The sequence below is a fragment of the Syngnathoides biaculeatus genome, chromosome 5 (assembly GCF_019802595.1).
Source record: "Syngnathoides biaculeatus isolate LvHL_M chromosome 5, ASM1980259v1, whole genome shotgun sequence".
NCBI classification, from domain to species: domain Eukaryota; kingdom Metazoa; phylum Chordata; class Actinopteri; order Syngnathiformes; family Syngnathidae; genus Syngnathoides; species Syngnathoides biaculeatus.
This window is the reverse complement of record NC_084644.1, coordinates 27,649,404-27,661,486: the sequence shown is the minus strand read 5'-3', so window position 1 is coordinate 27,661,486 and position 12,083 is coordinate 27,649,404. Positions and strand designations below refer to the sequence as shown.

The 12,083-nt window shown below is 42.1% G+C and overlaps 1 long non-coding RNA gene across 1 annotated transcript; it reads left to right on the top strand.

Annotated features, from left to right (window-relative positions):
- Positions 1 to 5,921: 5,921 nt before the first annotated feature.
- Positions 5,922 to 8,271, top strand: LOC133501363 (uncharacterized). The gene is made up of 3 exons (XR_009795163.1): positions 5,922 to 6,311; positions 7,528 to 7,579; positions 8,100 to 8,271. It is a non-coding gene; the product is annotated as an uncharacterized LOC133501363 (long non-coding RNA).
- Positions 8,272 to 12,083: the final 3,812 nt, after the last annotated feature.

The following is a 12,083-nucleotide window of genomic DNA, read 5'->3' as shown; positions in this document are numbered from 1 at the left end:
GGCAGCAGAGGTCACGCTGCAGGGTTATGTTTGTGGGCCAAAGGTTACTGCCAGAGAGGGGGGCGTTGAGGGAAAATGTTTGCGGCTTATTCAACCTCGAATCCAAATTGTTAGCAGGGAACGCAGTTCTTTGGCTTCTGCCTGATTGGCACTTTGGATTGCTTCCGACGTCACATTTCTCATCACATTATCGAACACATCGTTAAGCTCTTTTCCCTCTGTTTCTGGAAGTTCCCTGAAAGAAAAAAATTACAGTGGCGGAACGCTGAATAACTGGTTAGTACGTCTGCCTCACAGTTCTGAGGATGCATGTTGAAATCCGGCCTTCCTGTCAGGAGTTTGCAAGCATGGGTTTTCTCATCCATACCCAACATATGCATGGTTGGTGAAGTGAAAATCTTTAATTGTCCATCGGTGTTAATGTGAGTGTGAATGGTTATTTTATTTGAATGGTTAGGGGTGTCTCCCACCTTTTGCCTGTAGTCAGTTGACAAAGGCAGCACACATGTGACCCTAATGAGGATAAGCAGCTCAGAAAATCGATGGATTGATGGATGGAATTACAGTGTTTTTACAATCTGACTTAGAAATGCCAAGATTAGCTATGAAAATAGGATTTTTCCACTGATTTAAATTGAAAACTAGTTGATCATTTATTTCTGGAAATTCCCTGCTAGACGAAAAATGTAGTTACAATGTACTTACATGAAATGAGGTATAAAGTCACACATAGCATATTAAAATGAAATAAAAACATTTTCAGGTGGGTCAAGTTGACAATAATTGATCATCTTGGTAAAAAGAGAGAGAGGCCACACCATGTTTCCATCAAACGCCTTGTCAGGCAAATGATGGGTTTTGATTCAGTAAGCTGTAATGGGGCATAATCAAGTTATAATTTATCAATTAGAATAATTACCAGGCAGATCCAATTAAATTAAAGTGTTAAAAAGGCTCAGAGGAAAGCAGCCAAATGAAAGAAAAAGGGCCTGTGACTGTTTTTCTGACGGCGGCTTCAAATATGCGGGTGCTTTGTGTTTACATGATTTTAGTGCAGATACTAGTGATACATATTCTGTATTATGACATAAATGGGATTTTTTCCATGAGAAGGAGAGATTTGGGCTGTTTACTGCTCATAACAGACAACAGTTTTCCAATAACAATAATAAAACAACATTTGTTTTTATAAGGAAAACTGTGACAATAAGTATCTTTTCCCGTTAGATGATTATTGGGTTATTTTTTATGTGTTTGGTTATCATAAAAGTTGATTAAACAAATGTATTACAGTACCAAGTCAGGATGCCTGAGCAAAATTGAAAGCAGTTATTTTGGAAATGAAATACTTTATTTAACCATGTTAATGTAGCTATTGAGTTGGACTGAGTTATGACTCTGTGCAGAACATGTAAAAAGAAATTTAATTCAAGAAAAATGTGCAAATTATTATTCTACTAAATAATTATCTTCCAAATTAAACTAAAACAACTCCATAATTATTCTTTTTTTTTACTTGACTTACATGCATTTTTAATAATCATCAATTTATCTAGTATGTACTTTGTTATGATGACAATTTTACATTTGGGGATTTTCTTTGAGTATTTATGAACTTGTTATTTGTAGTATGAATCAAGCACCAATCGTAGATCAATAAGAATTTTGTCACCAACTGCGACTGGGTGGCGACCACACCAGGGTGTACCCCCTCTCCTCTGAATTAAGATGAGAAGGGTTATGGAAAGTGGCTGGATAGACTTCTGTCGACAACGTGTAATTTGGTTGTCTTTTTCATCAAAAGTCCAAGTTTTTACTATTTACACTTTATGGATTTTCTTATTTGGTGGCAACCAGCCAGGGGGCCCAGTCTGTTTAATTGAGTTTGCTGATTTCGAAATTTAACATCTGTAGGGACTGTAAAAATTGGTCTGCTTTCTTATACACTCATGTCACTTGAAAAGGAATCTTTGGGCATGAGCTATACTTTTTAAATTCCAGTTTGCTTTTACATTTAAATGCAAAGCTGTTTAGCTCGGGGCCACGTGTTTTGTTTAACCAGGCAGCGGATGTTTAATTGGGAAAAGGATTGTTAGAGAATCATTTTCCATGGAAATTAAGAGAGCAAAGTAATGATTAAGAATGATGAATTGATTTCCAGTCCAGAAAAAAAGGAGCGAGAAGAACAGATGGCAAAGGACTCACGGCCGCCATGCTGGATAAGATCAGCCAGCTCAGGTCGAACTCTCACGGAGAATTGGTCTCCTACCCTTGCCTGGCGACTTATCACTGTCCCAGACTCACACGCACCATTATCGGTCATAATTCGGGATGGTATCAGCCTAAAAAAAATTTCAAGGTTATTCTCCCACCTGTAAACAAACTGCGGTCAAATTGCTGAGACCATCATGGTGGCAGAATCGCAACACTGTGCGTGTGTTGCTTTGCACTAAGAATTCAATTTTCATTTGGGGTGTGGGCTACAGCATATTAAATGCGGCGTGAATCACGGGTGCCCGTTGCAGCAAAAAATAAATCGGGATACATGAATAAACGATGTCCCCTGGGCGGAAGGCGGGCGGGCTCCTCCTTTTGTGAGGAAGATTGACTTCTCTGAGATGGGACGAATTCGCCGCAAGGAACGGAAACAGAAATAGAAAAGGTGGCGCGCTGAGAGTGGAACGCTGATTTCCTAAACCCCCCCCCCCCCACGCACACACACACACAACCAATCTGCAAGCTGTGTATGAGGAAATAATATATACAGTACTGTATCCTATGGAGCGTGACTGCAAAAGTCAGACTTCTTCCAAAGGTCAGGAATTTGACACACCATAATGACTTTATTCAGCTTGGACACAGATGTTTGTTGCCGATGTGTCAACTTCCATGCGGCACATAGCTGGGATCTGCACACAAATTGACAAGTATAATTTGGTCTGGCTCCACAAGGGAAAATGAAATCACCTAATTGGGACTTTCAAATGATTAAAGCAACACTTTTCATAGTGTCACTTGTCACAATTTTGGAAAACATTTTCTCATGGGCAAAACTATTAGCTAAATAGAGCAACAAAGTTTCTCAGTCAGCAAAACTGACAACACAAGGACTCGGAACTGTGAGGCAGATGCGCTAACCAGTCGTCCACTATGCCTATTATTTGAAACAAGATCTGATGTAAGCAACAGCATGCCACTTCACAAAACTCTGGGGCTTCAAACGCCTCATTTCCAAATGGTCCGCGCCGCAGAGTCGCGCACACAGCGGCGGGTTATGAGCTCGACCACTGAACTCGGCCGCCCGCGAGCCGCAATCTGGCGTCACGGCAGATGGGCGGAGGGTTGCGATCTGTTGAGGCAATTTTGTGCATGGCTGACGCGTGCCGTTCTGGTGTGACATCTCCTGCTGCTAGACGAGCTGGAGCCTGACCTTCACACTGGGCTGGTGTGCAGCTGTGTGCCGCAAGTACACACAAAACCAAACACACACACACACTGAACTCACAGTGGCGAATCCCAAAGGGAAAAGAAGGCGAAAAGTTGAGTTGGGCAAAAGGCTTCAATGTTTTATGCTCGCGAGAGGAGACGACTAACTGACAGGCAAAAGTGCAGCAAAGTGTCAGATGTGGTTGATAAATGTAGTGGTTGTTAAATTAAAAAAAAAAAAATGCTGAACATCAGTTATAAGTCATCCAGAAAATGTAGTTATGCTGTACATTTTCCCTTGGTCTCAAAATGCAACTGGGAGCATCCTGTCCTATAAAAATCATACCTGCACCTCGCATCCATAATTGTTGTTAATGCAGTGTGTGCACGAAGCTTTAAAAGATAGGTGTCAAACTCAAAGCCAGGGGTCCAGACCTGGGCCATCATTTTTTATGTGGTGCACTCAGGAAAATTAACAGCTACTTCTTGTTTCTTACCAAAATATGTGCCAAAATTGCAAATCATCTTGACTTTTAATAATCTTGAGCTTTAGTAAGCGTAACTGTAAGAGTAGTATTTGGCGACTTACATTTACAGCATATGGTTTCACAATCAAAATGGTCCTCTAAATTTAACCTTAATGGGGCCCTTCAACAAAAATTAGTTCATCACCCCAGATTTAAAATATATATGAATACTACAATAAATGGTGGCCCATCTGGTTAAGACGTTGGCCTCACAGTTCTGAGTACCAGGATTCAAATCCTGGCTCCACCTGTGTGGAGTTTGTATGTTCTCCCTGAGTCTGTGTGGGGTTTCTCCGGGCACTCCGGTTTACTCCCACGTTCCAAAACCATGCATTAATTGCAGACTCTAAATTGCCCTTAAATGTGATTGTAAATCCAAATGGTTGTTCGTTTCTACAAGCCTTGCGATTGGCTGGCAACCAGTTGAGGGTGTACGCTGCCCCCCAAAGATAGCTGGGATAGGCTCCAGCACTCCTGTGACCCTTGTCAGGAAAAGTGACTTGGAAAATAAATGAATGAGTGAATCCTACAATAAATACTTCACAGATTTCATCTTTTAGAGAGGTGGTCTAGAACGTCACCCCTGCGATAAACAAGAGATTACTATATATATTTTGTATATCGCTGCTCTTGACAGGGTTCAGTCCTGAACCCCGGAGAATACTGTCCAAGTGAGTGAAGCCATTTGAAAATGTTAAAGCGGCGTTAACAGGAGGACACGCAAATTCTCGTTGCTTGTCAAATCGGGGCAGGAGGATGTGTTATGTAAAACCAAAAAGACACTTGCACCGCGGGCAACCCAGAGACTCTCTCATTGGCAGCAGGATTGACACAGGGGCCGGGCGTTTCCGCGGGGAGCTCTGAGCCAATAAGAGAGTAATTGAAAGAGGCGCTTGACTTCCTGTCTCTAACGGCGTACATATCTGGCCCTGACGTGCAGCCTCGAGCAGCACGCTTTAGACGACAGATGGGCAAAGACAAACAGCATGAAAGCTGACTCCCCATTACACGGCAGCAATTTAGAGGGAGATCTGTTATTTATTTATTTTCTTATTTAATTGTACCCTTCTTCTCTCCAGTTAATTAATTACATGTCGTACCAATTGCACCCAACAAAAGAAGGTATCAAAACAAATAATTAGGTACCGTATTTTTCAGACTATAAGTCGCAGTTTTTTTCACAGTTTGGCCGGCCATGGGTGCGACCTATTCTCCAGAGCGACTTAAAGGTGAAATTATTAACACATTATTACGCCCATCCATTTTTTGAGTCGCTTATCGGTTATTTCCACACTGACAACCGTGAGAGGGCGCTCTAGGCCCATGTGTCTGAAACTTATAACAACTGAAAAGGACTGAACAAAAATGCCATTGAAGAGAAAATCCTATTCTGCAGATTATTTTAATTAACATTGTTATTATGTTGCTAACCAATGATGACAAAAGTACTTCTTACCATTACTGCGACTTCTTGTGCTTTCATACATCATGCAGGCATTGAGACTTCCGTCTATTTATCATGAACGTAATTCAATTTGTGCCTTTATGATGGTGTGATGCTGAACGGGTCTTGCCGACAAAGGGACGACAACTTTGAATATCTTGTTTTTATGCAAAGTTGGCAAAATGTTTATTGGCAACATCGAGGACGAATGCTTTGCCATACTCCCCATCTGTGAATGTAGACTCAGAGCAGAACCCTCCCTCTCAACAAAAGCTGTCTGTTCTTGTTGAAAACTTCGGTACTCCTCAGATTTTTTTTCTTTGAGCGACCTTTGTAAAAAGCGTTTCCATAGTTACGTAGTTATTCCGACACGATCAGCGTTCAACCCAAAGCCTGTGGACTACAGCAATAGCACTCGGACAAACTGTCTCTGCGTCATATCCCTTGCCTCCCGCCATAACCTACAGCAACCCCACTAGGACAAACTTTCTCTGTGTCATTTGGGTTGCCCGCACAACAGAAATCACATGATACTGTACATGTCTGTATGAGGGCTCTGCGAGCCATTATCCAACCAAAAAAATACCCAGGTATGTCTCGCGAGCCATAGGTTCCCGACCCTTGCTGTGGGAGCACTGAATGACGGATGGAGAGCACAGCTTCCGGATGAATCCGCTGTGCAACTTTCCGGGAAGTTATTGGATGGCTCGACAAAGCATGGGCTTCCGTGACAACCGAAACCATCCTGTCCAGTATTCAGAAAGGCTGGAATAAGGTAGTTGCAACTGCAACCGACGATGAGTCTGACATAAGTGACGTAGAAGAGGAAGCGGCGCGTCGTATACCTCTGGAGTTGGCGGACTTGTTTAGAAGTGACACTGAGGATGAAGATTTCATTGGATTTTTGTTACCAGGTATTTGGAGAGACACGGATGGTTTTGGTAAACTTCTTAGTATGTTATTTATGCTGTGGTTATCGGAATAACTTTTAATGTGTTATGTTAACATACCAGGCACGTTCTCAGTTGTGTAATGTAACACAAGCATACCGTTCAGCCTGTTGTTGCCTCTGTTCTATTTTTGTTTTAAATTGTTCATAATTTAAATTTCAAACAACGTCTGTTCTTGGTGTTGGATTTTATCAAATAAATTTCCCTCAAAAATGCGACTTATACTCCAGTGCGACTTATACATGTTTTTTTTTCTTCCTTTCTATGGATTTTATGGCTGGTGCTACTTGTACACTTGTACGGAGCGAAAATACGGTAACTTAATTACTCGTTGAAATAATTTCAAACCTGAGACAAGGGCAGGCACTTCACGCATGCAATTATACCCATGCAAACAGTAATAAGGTAATATTCCATAATATGTCCACTACTCAATAATCTTGACCAGTTTCTGTGAGACATTACACAATAGAGATTTAATAAAAGACCAATTGTTTAATCTATTAGGGGGCAAGGAAATGAAACTTGGGTGAGGACCACAAAATAGTGTGTAAAGTCAAGGGTAAGGTTTGAAATAAAAGGGTATGTTTAAAGGAACGGTCGGGATTTCATATAGGGGTTTCAAGGGAGGGTTAGGGATTTGAGTGCTGGCTTCAAAATCGGGTTTGAGTTTAAAGGCAGTGTTAGGATTTTAAATTACAGTGAGACCTCTACTTACGGACGTCTCTAGTAATGAAAAATTCAGGTTACGACACACCTCTGAAAAATATTGTCTTTAGTTATGAAGGAAATTCAGGATACGAAAGGAAAAAAATAGGCACTGAATTCCCCAAATTCTAATGAACGTAAACATCCTGTATCTTGATTTGTGTGGCATGATAGAGCTGCTCTCCCATTGGCTGTCGCTGTCACATCTTCCTGCCATCCCATTGGCTAGGAGGGACATCAATCTTTACCCATGATGCTTTTTCATTCCCTTAGACATTCGACTGTCACCGAATCACGCAAGCGCTGTCCCACCCTGTTACAAGCTAACACAAATTTGAAAAGTACAACTTTTTCGTTTGTGTTTTTTGAACGTTTCTTCATCTTTCTTCACCATGGGCCCGAAGAAATTTTCATTGAATGAAGTTGTATGCATGTGTACGTTGATATGTATATTTTCTCTCTGGTGTCACAGTTTGCCTCCTCCTCCATCCCCCACATAGTCACATAGTCGCCCAACGGCAAAGGTAAATGAACCTAATTTTTTGTATTTCTTCTTGTTTATTTCTTTACATTATGTACTTTGAATGCTTTTTTTTTTTTTGGCAGAGTGGTGGTGGGGATTGGGGATCTTGGAACGGATTACACTAGTTACATGTAAAATGACCCTCTACTTATGAAAAATTCACATGACGAAACGATTTCCGGAATGGATTAATTTTGTGAAGAAGAGGTACCACTGTACTTTTTCAAAATAACATGAGGGTTTTTAGTTTGGATGTAAAATGAAGGTTTCAAAGCAGGATTACGGTTTTATATTAGGGTGACAAATTTTAGTTTCAAGTAAAGGTTAGGGTTTCAAAGTTTGGCTCGAAGTCAAAACTCCACAATGATGCAGGAAATATACGTTCTGTCTTATAGACATTAAAAGACCTAATTAGGCTTTGACCAGGGTACAGGTACCGCTTACCAGAAATGTTCATGTTCATGTCACAACAGGATCCCTAACAGGGTAACACGTCTGCCTCTTCCTCACCCCAAAACAAGCAGAAACAGTCGAACAAAACAAGACTCTGCCAATGTTCCAGTCTCCCCCCACAGTGGACGTGAGCCCCCAGGTGGCAAGCGCTGGGTTGGGCAGCAGCAGCGTGGAAGAGAACAAGGAGGTAGCAAGAGGTTGTCTGGCTGAAGTGCATCGAGCCAGTCCCGCCGGCTACAATTGTTACAGAGATGACAGCGTGTTTTGTTTCTCCACACAAGCCTGGCGCTGACAGTCGGAGAGCCCTGAGCCAAACAAACAGAGGCTGTAGCCATGCCAGGTATCTCCACATCATCTGCTACACACACACACACACACACACACACACACACACACACACACACACCACACACACACACACACACACACACACACACACGTACAACCACAGCAAACAAACATATTGAGCCGGGCGTTCTCGTTCAACATCAGTGTGTGACCTCGCAAAGATGCATCTGGAAGAATGGGCAATAATTCCCATAAATTTAATCCTAAACCTTATTGATGGCCTTTCCACAAGAGCTAAAGCAGTTTTTGCTACAAAGGCTAGACCAACGTCACATTAAATCAAATGGATTTAGGATGGGATCTCGCTTCAAAACAGAGGTGTGTAAAGGCAGGTGACGATTTACATTTTGGGAACTATATTACCGTTTTGTCACGGTCGGGGCTAGTGAAGGGTGTGGAAGGCACGGCAAGACATTGAGGACCAAAGCGCAGGGAAGCAGGGACGCAAGGCATGGGTAGAGCAATTGCAAAAAGGTATTTAATTTTCAAAGTAAAGTTAAAGTAACAACCAAAACACTCAAAGTAACAAAGACCAACTTTAACATACCAAAGCTACAAACTTGACAAACTTTGAAAAACGCAATGAGCAATGAGCATCAACACAACAAGCGCCCGACAACATGGACAATGGACCAACAAGAACTGAAAGAAAACAGGGAGACAAATTCAAAGAGCTTGACGAGACAACGAGAAACACCTGGCCAAGAAAGGAGTGGCTGGCGGGAGCTGATTGGTCAACAAAAGGGAGGACGGCAAACACGAACAGGTGGACACAACCGACACAATTAGCACACATATGGAACACAGGAAAGGAGCAAAACCACCCCAACTAAAACTGAGAACATGACAAGTTTGTTGTGTTTGTATTTGTTTTTAATTGTCTTTTTTATGTACCTGCTTTTGTTTTACTCAATGTTACTCTGCTGTCGGCAGCCCGTCTGTTTTCAATATCCTTACTTATATGAATAAAGGTTCAATAAAACAAAATAGGATGATAAAAAAGGCAATCCTCAGCGGGAAGTAGAGTAATGTTACAACGCTTATTCTTGAATGAAGAAATAAATGCATTGTTCGCTGTGAAGTAATTGTAATTTTCAAATTCCTGTGTTACAACCAATGTTCCCTCTAAGCTATGCATCTGCGCAATTGCGCACTTGTAGCCCAAATTCAGCGCCCATGAAAATCGATCCAGCGCAGTGAACCACAGCCTGATTATTATTTTTTTAAACGCGGCAGCACGTGCTCTCAAACAAGCTGATGCTTGGCCACACCATGCCACACACTAACACCGCCCACCTCCCGCTCTTAAAGGGGTACACTCATAATTACAAACACCGCCCACCACCGGTGCTTTAGTTAGAAACACAGCCTGGGCAACGTAGAGCAAAGACGAGTTAGACATGCTGCTTATGTTTAGTCACGATAATAATGGCAAAAAAAAAAGAAATGCCGTTGCCAGTATATGAATAATAATAGTAATAAAAGAAGAAGAATGAAGAAAAAGTGGTGAAACTGGATGAGATTTTCTCTTTTTTGTCACGACCCATCGGAACGGGGGTAGGACCCAAATGCAAGGCTCGGAAGATGCAGGGTAGTTCGTGGAGAAACGTTTATTATTCAGTGGTCGTGGATTGGGCAGGCAGTCAGGTGCAGCAGCGGTAGTTGGGACATCGGTGAAGAGAGCAGGTGAGCGGGCAGGCAGGAGTCGGTACATGGGAGATCGATCAAGGAAGGCAGAAGTGTCAAGGGAGTCAGGCTTACAGGGTCGTTTGGAGAACAGGCGGAGGTCGGTACACACGGGTTGACGATCAGGGATACGGAAGTACTTGAACGGGGCATGAAGCTCAACGATCTGGGGCGGACCAGTCGTCATCGGGGTCATATAAATACACAGGATAATCAGCCCGCATGAGGCGCGGGTGTGCGCCTCCCAATCAGCGCAACTGCGCGGACACCCGCACAGCTCGTGCTGGAGCGGCAGGATCATGACATTTTTTGAGTGAAAAAGGTCTGGTCTGAAGCCTTTGTAGAAAGTACAGGATGAGATTGTTCCACCTTGGAGCAGCCTGATAGAGGATGAAAGCACAGACAATACAGAAAAGACACACAAATGCACAAAAAGCTAATTCTGGATTTGAAAAATAGGAGACCTCATAACATTAACCTTAAAACTGTTTGGAAACATCATTCAGTTTTCAACATGCATTGCTAAAGATATTCTACAAGCAATAATTCAGTTTTACACCAAGAAAAAAAAAACGGGATATCATTGTGGGTTAAAAATAAATAAAGGAAATAAAGTTGGAGGCGACATTTCAAATTTACACTTCATAATTGGCTTGGTTTGGTTAGCAATGTATTTTTTGTTGTTTGCTGACATTTTTATTGCAAGTTTGCAAGAACATAAATAAAATTGTTCTTGAAATTTTCTGATGGTAATGTAAATGCTATAATCCGAATCTTTTAATCGGCATGGAATTTCAATGGATAACACCGATCTAACCACAGTGCATACGCCTGATGTTGCTGAGAGTGGACAAAGGGAGTGCTCACGGGTTTAGCGTGTTTCCTCAGACACGTCAAAATTAAAGGGAACGGCTGCATTTGAAGTAAAAAATAAAAAAAGGACATTTAAAGAGTCTCAGTCCATCTTCTCAGATTGAAATTTTATCCTGAACAAGAAAGGTGTCCCATAAAGCTACCCTTACAGATGAGAACTCTCCTAAATCTTGCTGGTTTAGTGTATCTGAATGAATCTATGTGTGGAAATTACCCCCTAAATCCTCAACTCAGCGTGAAGGAGTGCAGGCGGGGTAGCTCCGTATCGCGCCGGCTGTGCGGATCATCAATAATTCAAGCAAGCACTTAAACCCCAGGTGTAGGAACAAGGCAGGCCTTGAAAAATTCCTGGAAGAAGCGCGCCGCGCTTTCCTTGGATTGACACAACATACTTGACATGATCAAGAGACATGGCGCACGCAAGCAGAGTGAACATTCTTTTGTTGAAGAATGACAGAAGAGCTCGTTATTCTGAAGCTTGTTGAGCTCCAAGTATGCAAGTTAAATACTGGGTATGGTGAGCACAGTTTTTAGTTTTTCAGTTTTCATAGTCCTCCTCTTCCTCGTTGGGCTTGATTTGACCTACTGTGCACATAAAATGGTAAAAAAACACATTTACTAATCATCAGCAGTCCCCCCCCCCCACCCCCATCCTCCATGGACTTCAAGGATGTAGTAAATTGAAGCCCTCGGGCACCTCGTCCAAGGTGGAACATCTTGTTTGGAATTACATTTTATGTTTTTCATCACATAAACCGTTTAATCACTGATGCATTCGCAAAAGCTCTCTCCCTCGCTCTGCATTTCCATTGATCTCGCCAACCTGCCGACTACGCATCTCCGGTACATCCAAGCTACAAGCGGATAGATAAGACGCAGGTGACGTATTAATGAGGTGTAGCTAACAAAGTCCTCCCTGGAAGCAACTAGAGGCCAAAAGAGGATGGTCCCTCTGACACAGACTGTGTCACATCAGGTAAAGTTTTTCAAACTTTGATTGGTATCCAGTGTAGATGAAGCCCTCCATTCAGATCTCTGGTAGAGCCTTGAGTAAAAGACAGGAATATTCATAATCTTTTTATATTCCCATTTCACTTCAGTGTTAATCTTCAATCATGTTTCAGTTTCACAGATTTTTCAGTTCA